The 21,522-nt window shown below is 48.4% G+C and overlaps 1 protein-coding gene across 9 annotated transcripts in view; it reads right to left on the bottom strand.

The window, feature by feature from the left end:
- Positions 1-21,522, bottom strand: part of RALY (RALY heterogeneous nuclear ribonucleoprotein) — a 163,184-nt gene that overhangs the window by 101,032 nt on the left and 40,630 nt on the right. For 6 of the 9 annotated variants that reach the window (XM_068912431.1, XM_068912430.1, XM_068912424.1 and 3 more), the window contains one exon: positions 617-707. The gene's annotated coding sequence lies outside the window, so the exon portion shown is untranslated. Of the gene's footprint in view, positions 1-616; positions 708-10,182; positions 10,231-10,456; positions 10,581-21,522 lie in introns of those variants that run through there. The other 3 variants (XM_068912432.1, XM_068912428.1, XM_068912429.1) reach the window with 2 other exon arrangements.

Raw genomic sequence — 21,522 nt, 5'->3', positions numbered from 1 at the left:
CCATCGTTTCCCAGCCACCTCTGCAGCACACACAGCACAAACCATTGCTCCCACAGCTTGTGCCCTGGAAGCACCCTTTCTGTTGGGTATTGCTGACTTGGTTATCTGGGGCGCGCACCATGAAAGTCAAAACCAGCGTTTGCTCCCTAAATTACCCAGAAATCACGAGCATATTCACGTGCACTTAACATTGCAAACGTACAGGGTAGAATAAGTATAAACAACGAATCAGAAAATAAAATGTGCTGAATCCCACCACATCCAGAAAGACTACAGATCTGCCCATCAAGGTGTGATTAAGGTACACCAACTCCTACAGCCCGCAGCCCATAAAGGAATGGTAGATTCTCAGTCTATCCATCAACCTTTGGCTCTGCCAACACCCTCACCAGGCCAACGTAAGATCACTTCAGCAGGCTCAGTGGGAAAGCCTACAGCCTGAATCCAGAAAGAAACTCACTCATACCCTTCTGCATCTCAAGGCGTCCTTCCTGCCCCAAATCTCACTATCTAGTCTTTCCACGCGCAGCAGAGCCACAACAGCAGGGAAATACAGTGACCTCTCAGTACCATTTATAATTTCTAAATGTGAAACGAGATAAAATCAGTTACTTACCGGCAATGGTGTGGGCACTTGGGGTTAGTGAGTCCTTCCGGTCACCAGTCAGGGAGCAGATGTAGTACACCTCTACAACGTCAGCTTCACCCTACAAGAATCAGGACACAGAGTTTTCTGCCAGTTGTGATAAGCAGATAATCCAGTACTTTCTAATCCTCAGCAGAGAAGTGTATGCTGTATTGGAAATAAGAGCCTCCGGCTGGTTGTCTGCAAGGATCAGACCCAGGACTTTCAGATCTAAGACGGAGCTGCTTAGCAAGTAGCTCAACCAGAAGACAAAGTCAGCTCTGTCACCAGGACTGAATACTTGGAATAGTTGGTGGGGTGTTGGTTCAGATTGGCTCACGCTAAGCAAGTCCCATGAAAAATACTACATCATGTTAATGCTTGCAGAGAAGACAAGGCTACTGATACATAGAGGTGGGCAGGAATTTTTGGTTACAACGGCTGGGATTTGTTGAGGGAAAACTGAAATATTCCGCAGTAAAAGAGAAGCTTTGCTATGGTTTTCAGTTTTTGTGGGGAAAAGTTGAAAATGGAAATTTTGCTTTGGGTCAGGCTGACTTGAATTGAAACATTTTGTTGACTGATTTGTTTTCCTTTAAGTGAGTTCACTGTTCCTCTGGGTCCCCTTTGAACTGCCAGGATTCCTCCTGGGACTTTAAATTAAGGTGCTTCCCCTCCCCTCCTATGGGCTGAGATTCCTGGTTGGACTGCATGCAATGCACTGATTTATCATCACCTTGAGAGGCCTGCCAGGTAGAAACTAAACCAGGGAGTTCCAGTTCAGAAATAGCAACTAAAGGATTTTCTGAGGCAATCTGTATGTTGGGCAACATGCAGGTGCTTACTGAACAAGCTTCTGTGCAGCAGCAGCTGCACAACCAGCCTCGCAAGCTGTCCTCCTTGCAAGGAAGTCTTTGACTGAGGACAGAGCAGAGCCTATCTGCACATCTCATAAGAACTGGGCTAACCGCTTCCTTAAAAATGAGATCCCATCAAATCCTCTCTTCTCCACAACCAAATTCAAACCAAATTCATACCAAATCTTCCCACGGGCTCAAAAACTCTGGGACAAGTTGCTGGTGCTCAAGCAGACAGGATGAAGCTGAGACCTCCTGGGTGCTCTGTGGTCTCCAGCCCCAGGGTCTGGCATAAGGACCGTCTCTAAGAGCGCAGAGCCTAAACAGCCCAGACTTCACAGGAACTGGAACCTGTCTCCACACTCCCAACTCAGTGCCTACACCATTAACAAGATTCAGAGATTTAAACCCATTTGCCATTCCCTCAAATCAGCTCTCTTTGGCTAGTGAAGATGTACAAAATAGGCAATAAATCAATGCAAGATTCCTGCTATTCTTTTTCCACTTTCCTCAATTGGTAATTATTCCCACCTTTTGCCTTCCAAGCAATGCTTCCTGAGTAACCACGGCTTTTTTTATTGAAAGAGGAACACAATTTCACTCATCTTTGTGAAACACTCAGCTATCCAGGCTGCCTGATCCAAAGGAGAGGTCATGAGGAACAATCAGGGCTCTGTCGGTCAAAATAAATGTTAAGGTGAAGGGTTAGTTCATCTGCCCAGCCTGGCAGGAGAGACCTTCCATAATTAGAGGCTCGATTCAGCCTTCTGCACTGCATTGCAGAAGGTCAGACTGGAATGAAGCTTCAATTAAAACAGAGGAAGGACCAAAGAGACAGAGAAATGAACCACTGGGTTTAACCAATAGAGAGGACAAACATATCTAACGAGCTGATCAGAGTTCACACACTGGCTGTCCCAGCAGAAGTCTCAGCATGTTCTGGCAGTGTTCTGAAGGAATAATCCTTCCTGCACAGGGGCTCAAAGCTCTGCACAATAAAACCACCACAGTGCCAACAGCTAAAATAGGTGACTCTCTGCCATGTGGCCACATTTGCTGTCACCTAAGAACCCAAGAAGAAGTTCACAGGAGATGAACTTCCTAATGCTGTTTCCCGAGTTCCCTTCCATTTCAATGGACCCACCATTCTGGGTTAATGGTCCTCTCCAGAGATCTGGTAGATCTCAGAAGTTCAACCGAATATGTAAAGCACTGGAATGGTCAACATGAGCGCAGAAATGCCGTGAGAACAGGCTTTCAGGCAGGAGAGAAACGGAAGAAGAAGGGAGTAAGAGAAACTTGAGGCCAAACAGAGTCTGAACAGAGCCCTGAACTTGTCACCTCTTAGTTACACTGGGGACATGGAAAAGCAAATGTCTCGTGGCCTGGGTATGAAGTCTGCTGTGATCACACCTGCCAGAGCCCTGAAGGTCCTTTCTTTGCTGTTGCTTGGACAGAACGGGCAGATGGAGAATTACAGGAGGTCCCGCTGAGGAAGGAGGGGCAGAGGCTTTGCTTGAGTTCTGGATGAAGTTCTGAATGCCTTCCCCCGCCCCCTGCCCTTGCACTACAGCAGTCAGTCTCACCTTCGCCCCTTGACTGAGGCAAAAGTGCTTAGCTTGCTCCTAAAGCCTTCCCTTGTCGATAAAAATAACTCAAAAGTGTGGGAGAGGGGGGAGGTGCACAGAGTATAGAAGAGTATCAAAAGCTCTGAGTTCTGTTCTTGGCTCCGCCAAGCACTGGTGCCTCTTTGAGACCAAGGGCCAAATTACTGCATCTCTTTGTGCCCCTTAGGATGTGAAGTTAGATGCGGATGAGGTCTATAAAGTGGACTCATAACCTCACATGGAAGGTATACAAGAGGTGGTGGCACAGACAGAACACACCACTAGCAAGACCAGTGGGGTTAAGAAAAGAAAGTCCACCTCTGCTGCCCCATAATTCCCCATTTCCCAAAGGAGCAGCTGCATTAAAGGCCAAATCGTCCTGCTCCTCTGCTGAGTTCTTTGCTGCATCAGCCAGCGAGGCAGTGGGAGCAGCAGGTTCCAGCCGTTGCAAGGCTGGAGTTAATCAGGGTACTTTACCATCCAGTGATTTTTCTAGAATCACTTCAACCAACTCTGAGAGATTCAAAAATTAAGGAGGAGGGAGGTAAATACCCTGTCAAACTACAGATAAAATACAACAAAATCTCTCAGACAAAGCAAATGCACTAAAACACGTTGTTTTATTTTCACTCTGGGCCCCCAAAGCATTTCCCTTCTCTCTCTGAATGATAACGGGTATGAAAAACAAATATAAATTCTCCAACAAAAAGTAAAATGCGCTGAAGGGTAATAAATCACTGGGACTGGATGGCATTGCAAGGAAGCTGGAGGAAGGAATAAAGGATGAAATAGCCTAGATACTGACTAAGATATATCATAGGCCCTTAACAATCCAGCAACTTGTCCTCAGGGCAGGGGACTCACCACTAAGGGCTGAATTTTGATAAAGAAGCCAAGAGAACTCGCGTAGCAAGCTGGTGAGGTTGGTACCTCATGCTCTCAGCACTGAAGGGCTCAGAGACCAGGGAGCCCCCACCATGGCACCACACTCACCCTTCTACCTTGTGCCGCGAAGATGAGACTCTGCACACAGCGAGTCCAAGATCACACACAGAGAAGTGTTGTGGAAACACACTTATCTGCTAACACCAGAGTTTTCCAGAATGCCCTTCCACCCCAGTAGGCTTTAGATATTGTGGCTATATTCTGGGGCTGCCAATGCACCCTTGGTCTAAGCATACTTCTCTAATGCATGCATACTTCTCTAATGGGCACTTTGCTGTGCTGGGCGATCTATTCTTTTAAAGGTTTGTCCCTTGCTTAGGTGTCCAAAGTCAGCAAGCATTTCCAGTCAGCCAGAAATCACACCCAGAACTGACACCAGCTAGAGCCCTTCGAAAAAATGCCATCTTTTTATTTCCCCAAAACAACAAATCAGTACCTGTTGCTCTTCACCAAAGTTAGAAGGTCTGCAAAAAGGAGGTCTGTGACCGTTTTGGGAGGTTTGACACATTTTGGCAGCATTTGCGCACAAGATGAGGGAAAGCCAGACCTGCCCCATGTCATATGCAGAACACGAGATGTGCTCTTCTCGCTCACACGAAGGGGCCTGCACTTGATGTGCCTGCAGCATCATGTGCTGCCCCACATTCTCCCCATGACCGGCGTGCCACATGCAAGCCATTGCATTGGCACTGCAGTAGTGAGATGCATCAAGGACTCCAAAAAAAGTAAAGAGGGAAAAGTCCAGGGCTGCAGTAGGGAAATATGCATTTCCAAAGAGCAGCCATCATGGACTGGATACTCTCTCACCTGAGCTGACTTTCCAATTTGGATTTCTGACAACGTGAAACAGTCGCTGGGGCATCACAGAGAAGCACAGCATTCTGGAAATACCACACCAGCTCTGATTTTTTTCTGACAAATAAGATCACCTCTAATTTTGCAGGAATCTCCTACTTCATTAAAAAGATCTTGCTCTCCGGTGGTTTCCTCCCCTGCTGGGTCAGAAAAAGCAATTTAACTGGGGAAGATGCTTCATCTTTATACTGCCTATCATGATTATTTGTCATTTAAAAACAAGTGTGGAGCAGGTGTGAAATAGCACCAGATCAGGATGCACATGACAAAGGTTGATGCCAACAGTATGTCTCAGCAAGAATCTGAAAGTGCAACTTGAAAATTCATCTTCTATTTGGTCTCTTACTTGTTTTGTGCCCTCAAACTTCTCAGAAAATTTTCCTTTTGAGCTGGGATAGAAGAAATGGCATTCTGGGGAAGCCAAATGCTTTGAAAAGAAGAGAAGGTAATTTCAGCATCATATGCTGAGGCAGCAACACTCCTTGCATGAGTATTTTGCTTTTCTCGCAGTGCGGATACTGTTGAGGACGCAGGAGTGGGAGTACATCAGCACAGCCACTTGCCTTCACAACACAAAGATGGTAGTGCTAAAACTCCTGCTCCTGCGTCTTCCTCTCTCTGTATCACTTCACCTCCTCTTGCCCTCCCAGATAAAACGTCTGCCTCCATTTGATGCATCCCCTCGTGCTCACAGGCGAGATGGGAGTGAGCAACTATGGAAGTGACCTCAAGGCAATGAGAGTTTGCACTGGGAAACCAGTTGGGTGGTAAAGGGTTTATGCTTTCCCTCAGGGCACCCAGCTCCTTTCTCCATAATTCAGAGCCCAGAGAAAGGAACAAAGGGATGAAATACTTCTGTCAGGTTAATATTGAGGATCTAAGTCAAACTGAATGCATCCTCTGCAGAGAGCAGGACCAGGAAAGAGCAAGGAGAGTTCTGCAGATGGGTTAAGCCACTTATTCGGAGCTGTTTGCCAACATACGGTAGTTTTAAGGGAATGGGGACCCGGGATTCATCTTTCATGCTGTAAGAGGATCTCCATGGGATTTAGGGCAGGTGAGTTGGCTCAAAGCTTTATAAACTGGCTTCTAACATTGAAGCTTTCAGTCTGGGGAAACCCAATGTCAGACCTGACACACGCCCCACTCCGCACTGGGATTTCCTTGGGCGTGGGCTGTCCATGACTGCCAGGGGCTCAGGTCTCCTCTGCCCAATGGCAGTGATGGCACTCAGTCGCCTTCCAGAGCACTTTGAGGTCCGTGGCTGAAAAAGTCCTACCCACATGCTAAGAGAGATGGACAAAAAATGTGAATAAGCTAAACAATTTGACTTCAAAATAAACTCATATTGGGTCAGCTCAGAGCTGAAGTGCGCAGAGTGGGCATTTCCAGGCTGTCGGTCTGTTTGCTTGGTCAGTCTCATGTGACTCTATATTTCTCCGGAAAAAGAGATGACTGAAACTTGAGTCAGAGAGGAGAACTCTAGTCTTTGTGCTTTTCTAAATGCTATCAGTAACACCCTGGATTGAAATACTGCCTGCAACATTTCTACACCTCAGGCCACGGGAGATAAAACAGGGAGGAACTCCATGTTAACTGACGCACTTTAATCAGCAGTTGCGCGTTTTGCCCTGCCCCTATATTCTGACGCAAATTCATATTCTCAGAACATACTTTGTTATTTTACAGCAACGTTCCAGTTTGCCTTTAGTCTTCCAGGGACCCTTTAATGTCAGATTTTCTCCTCAGTGAATCAACATTCAGATACTCCAATTGTTCACCCAACCTTGGGCTAGGTTTGTTTAGTGGCTGAGCGTATCAGACACTTTCACTTATTGCATTCGTGGAGCTGCACTTCACAGCTGAACTTTGCACAGCAACTTCTATGCAGAAATGCAGCAGCAAGACACTGCCGGTGGTGTGTGCCGGGAGCCAGCTCCCCTCCGTGCTTGTCCCAGGCTCCTCAGCGCGGTCTGGCGCCCTGGGCCACGCAGCTCCAGTTCGCAAGACCTGCCTTGCCTGAGGCAGGCAGACCAGCGTAGTTTCCGTAATGCAGATACTAAACCGTATCCCAACCCGGGATGGGATCAGGGACCCATCAGTTTCCCTGTTCCACTCTAGGGGGCAAAGGTACAATTTCCCACTACTTCTAATGTTAAATCACAGTGTCTCTATCTTTGGCCTATAAATTCTCTTTTGCTGTCAAAAGGTCAGCAGGGTAGTCTCAAAGCTATTTTTCACAACCTTGCTAATGCAGATAGATTCACCTCTCTGCTTCCTCCCACCACTAAAACGCTGACAACAAAACTAATTAGTGATCAGTAGGTCTGCAGGTTGGGTAAGGCATTGCAAAGAGCACTGGCCTTTAAGGTACCAGCCAGAAATTCAAGAGAAGCCGGATCAGTTCCTGGCTCCTTCCCAGACTCCCTTCATGACCTTGGGCTCCAGTTCTGTGCCTCACTTTCATCTCTACTAACTGAGGCTAATAAAGCTTCCCACAGTTGGTTGTGTGGATAAATTAATTTATGTTTAAGAAATATCTATTATGATGGACACAAGGGCCCAATTAGGAAAAAAAAACCCTAGATATGTGCTTCCTTGCGTCACCACTGGCTTTAGAGGAACAAGCCAAGGATGACTGCAACCCATTATGTCCAGGGCTGAGCTTTTTATTAATTTGTAAATTTTCTGAGTAGTTTCCCACAGTCCAAGCTAAGTGAATTATACGGATTGTTTGTGTTAGAGTTTAATAGAAGGCTCTGAACTGACTTAAAGAGGCACTGATCTCCGTCTTGGCTAGCAGGTGGCAGCAGAGCTAGTTTCAGTTGAGGAGGATGGATCACACCTGATGAATTCAGATTTCTGCTGCCGTCCTTTCAAAAACAAAGAGCAGCAACATGCTGCAGAGATAACTCCATCATGAAATGCTTCAGGACCCAAGCATGCTAGATGCTGTACAGCAGGGACAGCCCTTGCCCCAAACATCCTACCAGCAAACGAAAGTCTAATACTAAAACACCTTTTCTTTTTTTTCTTTCAAAGAAACCTAAATCCAGTTACGAAATTTGTGTAAGGCGACATGCTAAACCCCAGCTTTAAAACACCTCCTCTGCCTGTCTCATGCTGCAGAGGGGTCCACATCTGGGTCAGATACTCATGCCAAGACTTCCTAATGGTCATGCCATGCTTTATGCCTCTCATCGTGGCACCACAGGGGGGAGACAGGGCAGGGAGGAACAGGCATGCCTGCAGTTCCCAAGAGCCCTGCTAGCATAGGAAGGACTAGCCCAGCATCAGGATGCAGGGGTTAAAGACAAGGAAAGGACCTCCCTTCAGCTCTGACTAGATGTCACATGGTGCCACCAAGACTAGCGACTAAGGTCTTCTGCCAGTGACCCTTTATTTCTCACCTCCAGATTCCACAAAAGGCTCATGCCTCTACAGGAGTGCCCTGGACAGTCAGGTAAGTGCTTACCCCCTCCCTAGTACAAACTTCTCCAGAGGGCCATTATCCTGTGCTCAGCTCCACGATCTTCTCCCAACAGCTGCTGACGTTTTTTGGCAATAAATATTTCTACAGTACGGCATGAAGAGCCCTTGAGGGGCTGCCTGGGCCAGCCAAGGGGATAGCTCTCCGTTTCTTTGCTTTAGGAGTGTGCTCTACCTGCGATGGGAAGCTACAGGGAGGTCTCGCTTGCCTGCTCCCTGTATGGGATGGGAGACCTTTCACTGCCGGCTGCAGACTCAGCCAAAGGCAGGAGAGGCCACCAGAGCCCCAGCAAAGATCTGCCACTCACAGAGTGGCTTGCCAGGGACAGCATGTCTGTCTTGGGAGCCACTGCTGCTCTCCCACGATCCTGCTTCTCTTCCAAGAGATTCGAGTGGATCTGGCTCTGGCTTGGCAGTCCTGGCTTCCACGAAGTGCCCAGCCACCGCCCCACTGCGACAGCTCAGGTTGTGCAAAGAGAGGGAGCAGATGCCAAACACTTCACTCCTCACCTTGGAGTGGAATGGGCCTGGTGCACCAGGCTGTGCCCAGGCTTACAGTGGTGCTGGGGCCCAGGGGTGCCAGGGAGGTAAAGGCAGCACTGGCAGAGACAGTCTCGCCCCGGGAGGGGAGGTGATGGGGACAGCAGGGCAGGAGGAGAGGAGAGGAGGAGGAGAGCAATCTCATTAGCATGGAAAGAGGAGGAGGCCTGCTGCCCCCAGTTGCTCCACTAACCTTCTTCACAAGCTCTAGTTCCTCCTACCCACAAAGCTTCATTACTGCACTTTTTGTCTTTCCTTGAAACCCAGGAGCAGCCAGTCCCTCAGGACTGTAGCCATAGGTTTGCTGGTGCGAGTGCAGGGAAGGAAAGTGCTACAGATGAGGCAGCGTGCTGCTCTGTGCAACTGCTGCACCTCGTCCATCTTACAGAAAACACAGCCAGGGGCATCATCACCCGGCAAACAACATCCACGCTCCCTGCGTGGTCCGAGCAAGCCGAGTGCCACTCAGCGTGCTCTCCAACACACTGCACACGGCGAGACTCTCCCAGACGGACGGGTTGGAAGGACACAACTTCTCTGAGCAAGAGGTGGCCCTCGGAGGCTGCTGGTCACCACCCTCCTCCCTTGGGACTTCACCAGGGTCTGCATCAAATTGTGTAATTCAAAGCCTTCAAGCTGCAGTGCAGCATCTCCTGGCGGGATGGATAATGGTGTGAAGCACACACGGTTCCCACGCATGCAAAGGGCCCCAGGTGCATTTTGCGCTGCGCCTCCGGCAAGGAGGTACTCTGGGCATAGGACACTCGCTCCCAGAACGCTCTGGACAGCCCTGGGCTTCATGCTCCGGAGCTAGCGATCTATCCTGGCAGAGGAGGCAGGGCAGGATGGGGTTAAGTCCTTTTCAGGAAGTTTGTGTTGTCATCTGACTGATGAAATCCACTGCCGGTGAATGGATGTCTACGGACCGGACCGTAATTGTTTTTTAAATTAAATTAGGGACTGCAGGCTCTCCCCTGGTCTGCGCTACAAACAAAAACATCCCACGGAGCTCGCACCACGTGCCTTGAAACACTTGCCCGACAGCAGCACTGCCTGCAGTGGGTGGCAAGCCGAGCCCAGCAGATATCCTTATCAGCTTAGTGCAACTCCGCACCAGGCTCCGCGCTTTCCTCCGCGGGAACCGGGCGCAGCAGCCTGCGGAAGCAGGGAGACGACCCCGTTCTGCAACCAGAACGAGAAACATTTCATCCCCCCTCTGCCAGCCATGAGTCTCCTGGTCTATGAAATCCAAACATGGACTAACCTGCCGGTGCAAGAGCTGTCTGCTGAAGCACAGCATGCCGGGACCGCACGGAGGCGAAAGGGAAAACACCCTAAGCCGCCTGTCAAAACTTAAACGGTGGAGATAATAGGTTTATACACATTCGCACACCCAATTAGCAGCTCTGTTTAGTGTTTGATTTTACCCAACTCTGGTCCGGCAGGCCTGCTGTTGCTCTGCTTGATTCTTTCTCTCTCGCTCATTTATATATATATTATCCAGTCCCTAAATCATTTTTAATAGCTTCTTTACTCACGCGCCCTCCCTTCTAATTCCAGCACCATCAGTACGAGGCAGGTTGCAGACACGAAAAAGCTGCCATTTCTCCTTTGAGTAATTTGCAGTGGAATTCTTGCCGGTTCGATGCAGTCATTTTGTTCTCTGCGCTGATGCGACGTTAATTATGGTTAAATATTCTTATCTGTTACACACAGTTCTGTTTAGATAAAGGTCAACGTGTGAACCCACGACAGTGCTCGTGGCTGCCATGCTCTGAAGCCAATTTGTCACTCCCTCCCTTCAGTACCCCCGTCTTAGTTTCAGTCCACTTTTCTATTAATTCAGGCACAGCAGACAGACGTTACAAAATACAAAATGCCTCAGCTGCTCAGATTGGCACTCGGATAGGAAATTATTAGGTTGGGCAGCACCAGTTGCACAAGAAGGTCAGATAATATTGCCCGGGCAAATCTAGCAGTAGTTTCTTGTTAAGAAACTTTATGGTTGCCCCTTAAATATATACATGTTTTCTCCTATAATTGAAAGTCAGCTATGTGTGTCACGGTGATGGCTAAGTTCTGTCACTTGGGTAGCACGCAGAGCCGTCTCCCAGGATGATTTGCAGCGGAGTAACAGCACAAGCAGAGCCACTTTCTCTTGGCAGAGCACGGGAAGGGCAAACTCAAGCCACTGCCACCAAATTTGCCAGATCGGACGTGTACGACAGCATTGGCTGTCTCTGCCCAGGCACTGCTCAGGGAGAAGCCGGCCGGAGATGGAGGCCTCCTGCTCGCGCTGCATAATACACACCTGCATCCGCCCCATCTCACCGATGCTCTGACGCAATCAAACTCTGCCATGCTTGGGTTGGGTTTCCCGCGGTGGCGGCCACGATGGCAGCCCAGGGACACGGAGGATTGAGCCCCAGGTGTGGGCTGGAGCCCACCGGACGTCACCTCATACCTGCCGCCTGCCTTCACTCCCCAGCCACGGCTGCCTTGCAACACCTCAACGGGCCGACACAGCGTCTCTACAGCCAGATATCCCCTTCGAGATGTGCTGTGAGCTCACCAGAGGCAGGGAACCCGCCTGCCCGAGCTGTGACATTGCGTGGCTCTCCCAGGGGACAAGGTAGCGATACAATCGCACAGGGACGCACGTCGGTACAACGCAAGCACAGACCGCAGGACGCGTAGTCAGCAACAGCGGCTAGCAGGGAGCAGGCACAATTGCGGGCTCAGCTTACGCAGGAGCTGCAGGGGGCGAGGAACGGCGCTGGCAGGCTGCGGGCCCTGCAAAACCCACCTTACTGCTCTGCCGAAGTGGAGGCCTGAAAGCAGGTCCTGCTTCTCCTGAAGCAAAGGGCTTCTGCAGGTGCTTAACTCCAAGCACACAAATAGTCCTATTTACATCAAGGGAACTGTTCAGAAACTTAAAACTGAAGTCCAAGCCTCAGTGAGAGTCCGTATCAGGACGTTTGTGCAAAAAGAGGGAGTGAGAAGGATGGTCTGGAGCTCTGCAGCCCCAAAAGGCTGGTGACAAGGATCAGGGAGCACGAGCATGGGAGTGCTCGGCTGAGGAGCGCTTGCAAGACTGCATAAATGCAAGGATTTAACTTGCCAAAAATGTACCTACCCCTTCCTGAGTCCTACCCACAACAGTGAAGTGTCATGACCAAAACTACAGCGCGATATAATACATGCTCATTTCAGCACTTTCAAAATGAAAAACATTTGACCTTATACTCAGAACGACATTTAATTTTGCATCGGGCTAAACTGTTTTATACCCCAAAATGAAAGAGGATGAACTCCCAGACCCACTCCCTCCCTCAGGAAAATACAAGGAAATACTGCATTTTACCGAACGTATTCAATTTTTCTCTCTTCTTTGTATATGAGTGAAGTAAAAGATGGAAGAGTAAAACATTTTGCCCCTCAGTTCTCCACAGAGAGGTTTGCTTAGAATTGAAGGAGAAAAGAGGGCCTGAGTGGACAAAAAGTAGTTCAAAGGCATGGACTTGAAGACTAAGAGGATGCAGAAAAAAGCCTGGATGCTTTAAACCAAGTCATGTTGCGATTCAGTCGAGTCCCCCATTCCCAATACAACAAAGCAAATAGGGGTTTCTCCACAATTCCTGAACATATGGAGAGTGAATGAAGAAAGAAATCCAAGAAATTACTCTGGCACAAAAACATGAGATATCTAGGGCTGCAGATTTGCAAGGCAGGCAGCAGGCAGACATTGCCTTTGATGGAGCCACTGCACATTCAAAGCGATACCACAGAAATCAGTGACAAGGAGCAAAATGTGAGATCAGAAGCAGGGCTGGTTCATGACAGCGCTGTCACGGGGTATGAAAGTAAGGGCTTTGCTCCACCCTGAACCTGTCAGATTTTGGTACAATAATTAATTCAACAGAATCGGCCTATACCTTGACCCTTGGCATCTGCAAGGTCCTGCCTTTCAACCACTGAGCTGGTTGCACACTAGAGCTCCTCCACCATTACTTAGTGGGATCTCGCAGAGAGGACAAAATCTTCCCCCATCCTTCCTCAAATACTTTTATTCAACGCAACGTTATTCAGTAAAGTAAAATAAACTCTCACGCAAATGGAGATTCATGCCTAGGGTCCTCGGTTTAGTTACAATGGGGCAAAAATTGTATTGACACCCTCCCTTTCTTTTAACGGGGACATGGTGAAGGGTGAGAGTTGGTTTTACATGTTTAGAAAGGTATGAGAAAACTCAGGTCCTTTCCAAGTTCAGGGACAGGGTGTCCTGCAGCTAAAAATATAGAGACAAGCCAAAAAGTCAAGGCTAGCAAGAGGCATTGGTAGGGTGACTGAAGACAAAAACAGAGCCTGTTTATTTATTGAGCCAGTGACCATCCAGCAAGAGAGACATTAAACCTTCTCACACATGCTGCTTGCGTGACTGACAGGCTCCTGCCAGCTGTAGGAGTCCAATTTCTCTTGTCCAGACACAGGGGTTCCCTCTCCCCTTTCCTCATTGCAGGCTCATAGCCTTTCTTTTAATTATTTTTAGCTGTTACACGAAGCAGGATAACGCGCAGGAACACAGTGAAATAGCAAGGCATGGAAATCACTGCTTCTGGTTGGGGGTTGCATTGATTCAACACCAGGAACTTCATTAGGAGGCACAGCCCTCACTGGGTGCATTAACCCTGGGAGCTGCTAGTGAGCCCGGCTGGTGGAAAAGCCTCTCCCCGTTGTCTCTGCTATTACTGAGCTCAGGGTCCAAGCCTCTGTGGGGTCCGTTCACAGATCTGCTGGGAGTTTGTGGCATCCAAGTGGAAAATCTATCGCAGAGGCACAATCACTGCCCTGCGTGCTGTAAGACATGCCGAATGCCTCCTGCTTGCAAGACTGGCACTCTGCACCTGCTGCACTCATTCTTCGGTTATTCATCAGCCCAAGAGGCCAGATGTCTTGAGGAAAGATAATCCACGGCCCAAAAGCAACACAGCAGCAGAATCCAAGCTACAGCCAGCAGGGTTGGTAGGTCTCAGTGCTAAGGGAAGGGGATAGTACTTGAGCCAGCTCTGAAATGGCCATGTCCCAAGTGGCTTAACCTGTCTCTGAAGGACCACAGTGGGGCAGAAGCAAGCGTCAACCACACGTGAAAGGGAAAGCCCCCCCAAGGCAGCAGGCAGGCAGGGACCAGCCAGGCCACTCGGACATTAGCCTTGCACCTTGCCATGTGCAGGTGCCCTCCCCTGCCCCTAGGAGTTTGTCTTCACCACGGCCCTTCCTTACTGCAAAAGAGCAGGAAGACTCAAAGATGCCTGAAGTAATATTTTGCTGCATTTGGCGCAGAGTGGAAATCAGTTCGTCTTGGAGGGCCTACGAGGGTCAGCAGCTTTCAGTGACGGGTCTCTGGCCAACCCTTCGGCCCTCTGGTCACACCACGTGCCCAGTGCTGAGCTCAACCTCCTGTTCCTCTGAGGCTCTGCTCTCCCCAGGCCTCTGCTGCTTCCCCTGGGGCTGATCCCCGTGTGGGCCACTTGACTCCCACCAGCTCCCCGGGGCTGCTCTTCCCTGCTGCTCTGAGCCTTTGTGCTGTCCACACTTCAAAAACCTTTTCCAGACCTCTCTGGCTTAGTTCGGTCTCCCCTGGCTGACTCCAGTAGCTGCTACCCGCACACCTGCGTACACTAGTACACCAGCGTATGCCAGTGCAAACCAGGCACAGTTGGGCTGGCCTCACTGAAGCCAAACTGGGATGAAAGCTGCGGGCTGCAGAGCTACGCGTGCCTTTCCCAAAGGTCCCCCAGCTTGAGAGAAGGTATTGCAAAAGGCTGCAATGAGTTATAACTTTCCCAGCCTGATTTTGTTCCCGTCTTGCTCTTAGAGGGAGCCTGTGCAAGCACAAGGAAAGCCTGAGCCCAGCAGCTCAGATGAGACCCAGGGGAGTGGCATTTGGCTGAGTACTTTCCTCCAGTAACATCTGCAAAGTTTTATTTAACAAGGTTAAATAGTGCCGTGCCACAGGCCAGTTGCCTGTAGGTGTCAGGAAGCAGCAGCTGGGGGATGGCAGGGAATATGAGGCATCCCGGTTCGCTGTCTGCCCATTTATAAAAGCAAACACTGAAATAAGTGAACTCAGGAAGCTCCTGGAAGTCTGGTCACTTGAAGGCATGAAAATGAGCAGCAAACGGTTCTGCTGAATTAGCTGTATGGAGCAATACATCAGCAGCCAGGGGACAGACAGGATATGATCTATTATCCATGACAGACATCTATGATTTAACAGCATCAGGCATAACTAATTCAAAGGACAAATGACCTTCTGCTGGTGACTGAACCCTTGGACCCGTTTGTGTAATGAGACACATGTGCTTCCCACAAGCTTTGAGGTCAGCAGGAGAGAAACCAGTGAAGCATCTCTACCACTTGAGAAGACGTCCAGGCTTTCTCCTGGCCACCTCTGCTCCAGACCCATGCTGGCTGAGCAGGGAGGTGTCCTCTGCAAGATGCCGTTAGTGTTTTGGCACGCAACGAGGCAGGCTGTGCCGGGATGAGGTACAGCCTGGATATTAGGTGACGGGTGAGCGTGGGGCTCGGAAACGCATCTCTGGCATGACAGATCACAGCTCACCTCTGCTCCCGTGTGCCAGTGCTAGGGCTGGGCTTTGAGCAAGAGGAGAGGCAGGACGAGACCGTGACGCAAGTACCCGCGAGCACGGATGCCAGGCGTCGCGGCAGGGAGAGCGTTTCCTCCTCCTCCGAGACACCGCAAGGCAGTTTGGTCTTGGGCTGGACACGAGCCCACGGTGCAGACAGAGCGGGCTGCGCTGACTTGCACTAGGGGAGAAGGGCACAGCCTAGCCCGGGCTCTCTCCGTTTCTATCAAACCCACCCTGTACACCTTAGTATCAAATCCAGCCTCCCACGCAAACCCCGTCGGGTTCCTCTGCTCCTGCGTCCAGTGCCCTGCAAGCGTCCCTTCTCCCACCTCTGGTCACAGCCACGTGGACAAAAGAGCCCACAGCTTGGAGCTGAGCCCCGGTCTTTGCTAAGTCGCTCCCCTTCTCTCTTGCACCCGCGTGATGAACTTCAAGGCAAGAATTGCTTGTTACATACAGTGCGTGCGCTTCTCCGAGCTCCTGGCATATTATTTATCCTGTGTTACATTAAAGCTTAAGGACTCAGAGTGGGCTGCATCACCACAGCACGCTCTGGTGCGCAGAGAACGATCCCAGCCAAAATATCACCATTTGTTCCACAGCGTTTTAATAAACCCAGGGGATAAATCTCCCGTGCCACCTCAGATAGCAGCTGCTACCAGCACACATCTCTTTCCCACCTGCTCAGAAGGGGAAGTCAAATCAAACGTTATCAGTTGAAATCAGGGGAAGGTAGGTAGGATATAATTATCCGTATCACAATTTAATTCAGGCACCAGAGCTGACACTTGCCAAAATGCCATGAGTACTTCTGTGACAAACATTTGACACCTTATCCAAAAGACACTACTTATAGCCCTGCAAGGCTTCTTAAGGAATTGGAGAAATGCAGGGGTGAAAAAGTCATCTAGCTCAGGGCTGTCCGACCTCTGGCCTATGGAGCTTTGCAAGATAACCAGAGCAAATATTTCACAGGTCCATGAAGCATCTACAGGTAGATCAGAAACAAGCCCAGATGAGCCCACGTTTCCAAGTATGTGAGTATGTTTGCTTATAACTTGTAGCTTTCTTAAGTTAAAATGGTTGTGGCAGCCAGAGCTCAGCTCCTTTCAGTTGGAGTAAACAAGTAAAGAGCTGACAACAAGATGTAGCCATCACAAATACCGAGGGAGCACCAAGAGGAGGCTGTGAGGCAGGCTGTATGCCAGGCTAAGCTTCCCATAGACGGCAGCTCAATTTAATTTGCCTTCCTTCATTAACCTTAATGGATTTACACCCGAGATCGGCACTGAAAAAATCAATTATATATCTAGTTAACCTCATTGCCCTGATATTACTCCCTCTGTCCCATATTTGGCTCCCCATCTGACATATGAATTCTGGCCGGCTAAGGACTGTAGGCCTGTCAGAAATTTGGGCTTAGTCTCCATGCTGTAGAATAAACTTTCAGATGCACGAGCAAAGTTACGGGAAGGATAAAGCCTAAGTTCCTTTTGCAAGAGTGATTTCAGCAATGAACTACTGCAAAAATATTAACAGAAAACTCTGCTCAGGCCTACAAGCACATCCATTCCCTCTGCAACTTATACTCTATTGCATGGATTAAGGATCGTGTCTTCCTGTAAGAAACTGTCTCCTTCTGATATGAAGGCTGCTAGAGCTCTTACAAAAGTGGGTACTGTATCAGGGCTGATAGGAAGAATCAATAGACCATTGCATCAGTTACCAGGGGCCTGACAAGCTATCTGGCACATGGACAGCATGACTGGCATTAGTTTACTGCCTGTTGCCTGATGCTGTGGTTATTCACTTTTATCTTACTGCCCACGTCAGACACACCTCTACAGAAAAGCTGATCTGAGAAGTTTTATAAAACACACTTTAATCAGACAGATGCTCTCTGTTCCAGGTTTTGATGCAGCTTGCTGAAAACCGCAACTTGGAAGAAAAGACCACTGAGTTGAGGGAAACAACTTTTTGTGCTACTTCTGTCTGTGAGAGTCAACCAAAACATCAAGTAGAATTGAAATGAAAATGAAGCAAAGACACATCTGCTGCTCTCCCATTCCTGGACTTCAGAAAGAAAAACACTCCGCTAGACCCCAGCCCAGCAGCAGCCTGATGCTCGGGCAGGCTGTTTACAGCATCGTATCTCATAGTTCCTCAAAGCTGACTGACCTTTGACCATTTGGGAGGACCTCTTCTCACCCACCACCTTACACAGATACCTCTTGAAAACTTACGTGTAGATAAGCCAGTGAATCAAACGTGGGTGCACAAGACTAGGCATGCACTGCCGCATGCATCAGCTCAGGCACGCAGACCTCCTGGGGACGGGCGCATGAGCTGGTGCTTGCACAGTTCCAGCCAGAGAGGTGTATATTAATTTGGTACTAAATTAGATGCTTTGTTGTACACAAGCAATTTCTTTTTTTTAATGAAATGGGTGTATCATTATGATTAGGCATAGTCGTTACATTCAGCCTTTAATTAGATTTCTGTAATTAGAAATTTGTTGAATTATTTCACACAGCAGAAAAAAAAATATTGCTTGGCTGGGGTTATATGATGTTTTGACAGGCTTCTCTGTAGCTCCCAGAACTGACTGGTAATCTAAAACAAAGGGCATCTTGGATCTTGAGGCCTTTATATGGCGTGCCTAATTCTTAACTTTTGGCAGATTTTGTGTGGCTAAGAGGGCAGAAATCAGGAGGATCAGGTGGAAAATATCACAATCGGTTCCTATTGGTATTTTCTCACTTCGCCAACCAGGGAATTTGATCTAGCAACTTCAAATGCCATACAGGAGGTCCCAGCCCCAGCCACCAGTGGCCTTGGCCCCAAGCAGGGGCACTATGATGGGACAGTGCCAGCAGCAGTTTGCAGTCACCGCCTGAGCACATCTTCCTTGGCTGAAGAGAAATGATCACAAGTTACTGACTGGGCTGAGATACCTCCTCAGCATAAAGAAACAAGCACAGCTAGTATCTCCCTCCCCAGAGAACTGTTCCAGGTAGATGCCCTGAGGAATTGTCTCTCTGGGATTTAGCCCAGGTTTTAAATTAGGCTGGTTCAACCTCACATCTGGTTTGGATGCATGAACAGGGGCACTGATATACCACTTTGCTGTTTCTCTCAAAATGCAGCGAAAATCATTTGGGCCAAGCTTAATGGATTAGGAGGCTCTCAAAAAAGAACCAAGCAGTAGATGAGCGTGTAGACTATGGTGATTCTGACCCAGCTGCCCTGCAGAGCAGCAGCGCCGCAACACCCAGGAAAGGACAAGTAGCAGCTCCGTATTCCAGAACCAAAAAAACAATTCCATCCAGAGAGTGGCTGCCTGGTTTTGGCTTGCTCAGCCTAACAAATACAGGTGGAGAGGTGATATGGCTGCTCTCCATGGCGGTAAGCATCAGAGCAGAAGGAAAACTATTCGAGTTAAAGGACAGATTGACACAGGGAGAAATATTCATAGCCAGCTTATGGTCAGACTCATGCTTACAAAGTTAACTACCAGAGCAGGAGGGTTGAATTGGTTCCCCCTTCCTCCTCCCAAGTAACAGGACAAAATTGCTTGCAGGAAAAAGCCCGAAAGCTTCTGTTGGGGGTTGTCCATGGGCAGTTGTGAGAGAGAGGAACCCAACTCCCTGAGCCGGGTGCTCCCTTGCAGTCCTTCAAGCCAGCACCCAACACACGCTGGGGCAAGGGGCAGACCCAGGCATGCTCTTCATCATTAGTTGCTTTAGAGCTTAAACCTTATGTCTAACTCCTCCTGACACTATGAACACTTATCAGGAGGAAAAATGTTTGAGGTTTAAGTGCCAGCACATTTGTCTTGACCAAGAGATGCAGCAGAACAGTCACCTCGGGCACTGAGCTACCATAGGAGCAGAAATGCTTTCACTTATTTCTTTAGGTTTGACCTTAAGAGAGAAATATACAAGTGTCCTGGAAAGGATCAGGCTTAAAACAAGTAGCCACTGGCATACCTCCTGATACACAAGTAAGTTAGCCCTGCCAGGCAGAGGTTTCAAAAAGATGGAAAAAATAGATTTGTTTTGTTTCTTACTGTCTTCTGCCATTAGTAAACAGAAAAAGCTTCAAAAATATTTCTTACTCCAAGGTCATTTCCAGGAAGTACCTTCATCCTTCCATCAAATCCTATCAGCAAGATGGAGGAGAGAGGACTTTTTATTTTTTTTCCTCTCCCAACAAATGTGGTATTTACTTAAGGTCCAGATAAAGAGTGAAACAGCTATATTTTTATATATATAAATACATCTTGGAGCCTGTGTCTATGTGTGCATGCAAGAGAAACAGAGCTCCCTCATGACCTCCTGTCAAAAACATCTTATTACACTTCATCTCAGAACTGCCCTTTCTGAAACAAGCACTTTACAGCAATAGCCTCCCTCTTTCTCATGGATCCCCAGGTACCACAGGCTTTGTAGGAGATGAGTTTATTAATTCCAAGATAAACCTTGGGGAAAAAAAAACCCTTTAACATAAAACAATGATAACATTAAAAAATTATCTGATTCTTCTTTTGACATATTTGAATATAGAGCTTTTCCCTAAATTCACTCTTACTTGAAGGAGTATTTCTAAATTTGAAATGGATTTCATCTAGCCTTGTACCAACAGAAATGCTGCATAACTCACTTGTCATATTATTTGCCCCCACATCTTCTGATATAAAGATGTAGACAGAGTTTCACTTACAGGAGAAAAGCTCATGTTGGTACTACAAGTCTGAACTGCAACCAAGAAAGCCTCAATCTACCGCCACCAGAGAAATGGCATCTCATTGTCATCAGCCACTGCACTTGGCCAAAACACAGTGGGAAGCCCAAGCTGGTGTCACCTGCTGTTGGGTTTGTGCCCTGTCAATCTCTTCCATAAGCAGACGTGGAGACCCTCTGGCAAACATATCTTTTGCAGTCTCACCCATCCACACTAAAAATGCCTTGCTGGTCCTCAAAAGGAGCTTACCTGGCTCACAACTGGTGTAGTATACGTGCTAAGGGACCACGGGATGGAGTACCAGGGAAAGCAATCAGCTGGAGGATGTGGGAAACCATAAATTAAACAGTTCTTTCCCCACTTCAGTGTGTATCTTCTAACAGCACTGTAATGAGTAACACCAACTTCATACTTCCCCACAGATACGTTTATAAAGGACCTGACCTAGTATTTGCTAAGGAGTCTTAAAGTGACCATTAAGACTTCGACCCGCTTCGAGTCTCAGGACAGCCTAACACCCTTACCCGGGGCCCTGAGCCTTTGAAGCAAATGACACCTCCAAGCTTGAGGCACAGTCACATCCCAAGTGCTCTCTCCCTCCTACTGAATCCACCACAGGTTTGACACCCGCCTAAGCCCAACTGCTCCCTTCCTGGTGGAGGAGGGAGTACCCCAACTTCAAGTACATGGATGGGAGAATACTTTGGACTTCATCTGACTGGAAAGCTGCTACCTGGTGAGAAAAGCTGGAGGACACATAGCCATGCCAGGGAGTGAAACGACTGGGGCTAGCAACACTGTCCACGGTCTAGCACTTGCAAAAGGCTGCAGCCACACTGCTGTATATAATAGCAGCAAAAAACACCTTCAAATCCCCTTCGTGGGCCCATCGTTGTATCAGGAGCTCTCTCTGTGTTTTTTTTCCCCCAGAGGAAACCACAGCAGAGACAATGCTGCCAGTCTAGGAGGATGAACGGCCAATGCTCTCCTGCTTCAAAACTGTTTGCGTTACCCATAAAGAATAGTAGCAATTGGGATATACCAGTTAAACCTCTGGTGACAGACCTGTCCATGCAAACCTGTCGCTGCTATCATGTGCTTGGTACCAGTGCTCCAGTTCACAAGGTGCCACACCATGAATTTATTTTTCAATGCAAACGCATGATCCTCCTAGACATCTTCATAAGCTCTGTGACACAGATGCTTTTAGC

This window comes from Struthio camelus, chromosome 18, assembly GCF_040807025.1.
Source record: "Struthio camelus isolate bStrCam1 chromosome 18, bStrCam1.hap1, whole genome shotgun sequence".
Lineage (NCBI taxonomy): Eukaryota > Metazoa > Chordata > Aves > Struthioniformes > Struthionidae > Struthio > Struthio camelus.
The sequence above is the reverse complement of the archived record's forward strand: the minus strand, read 5'-3'. Positions and strand labels throughout refer to the sequence as shown.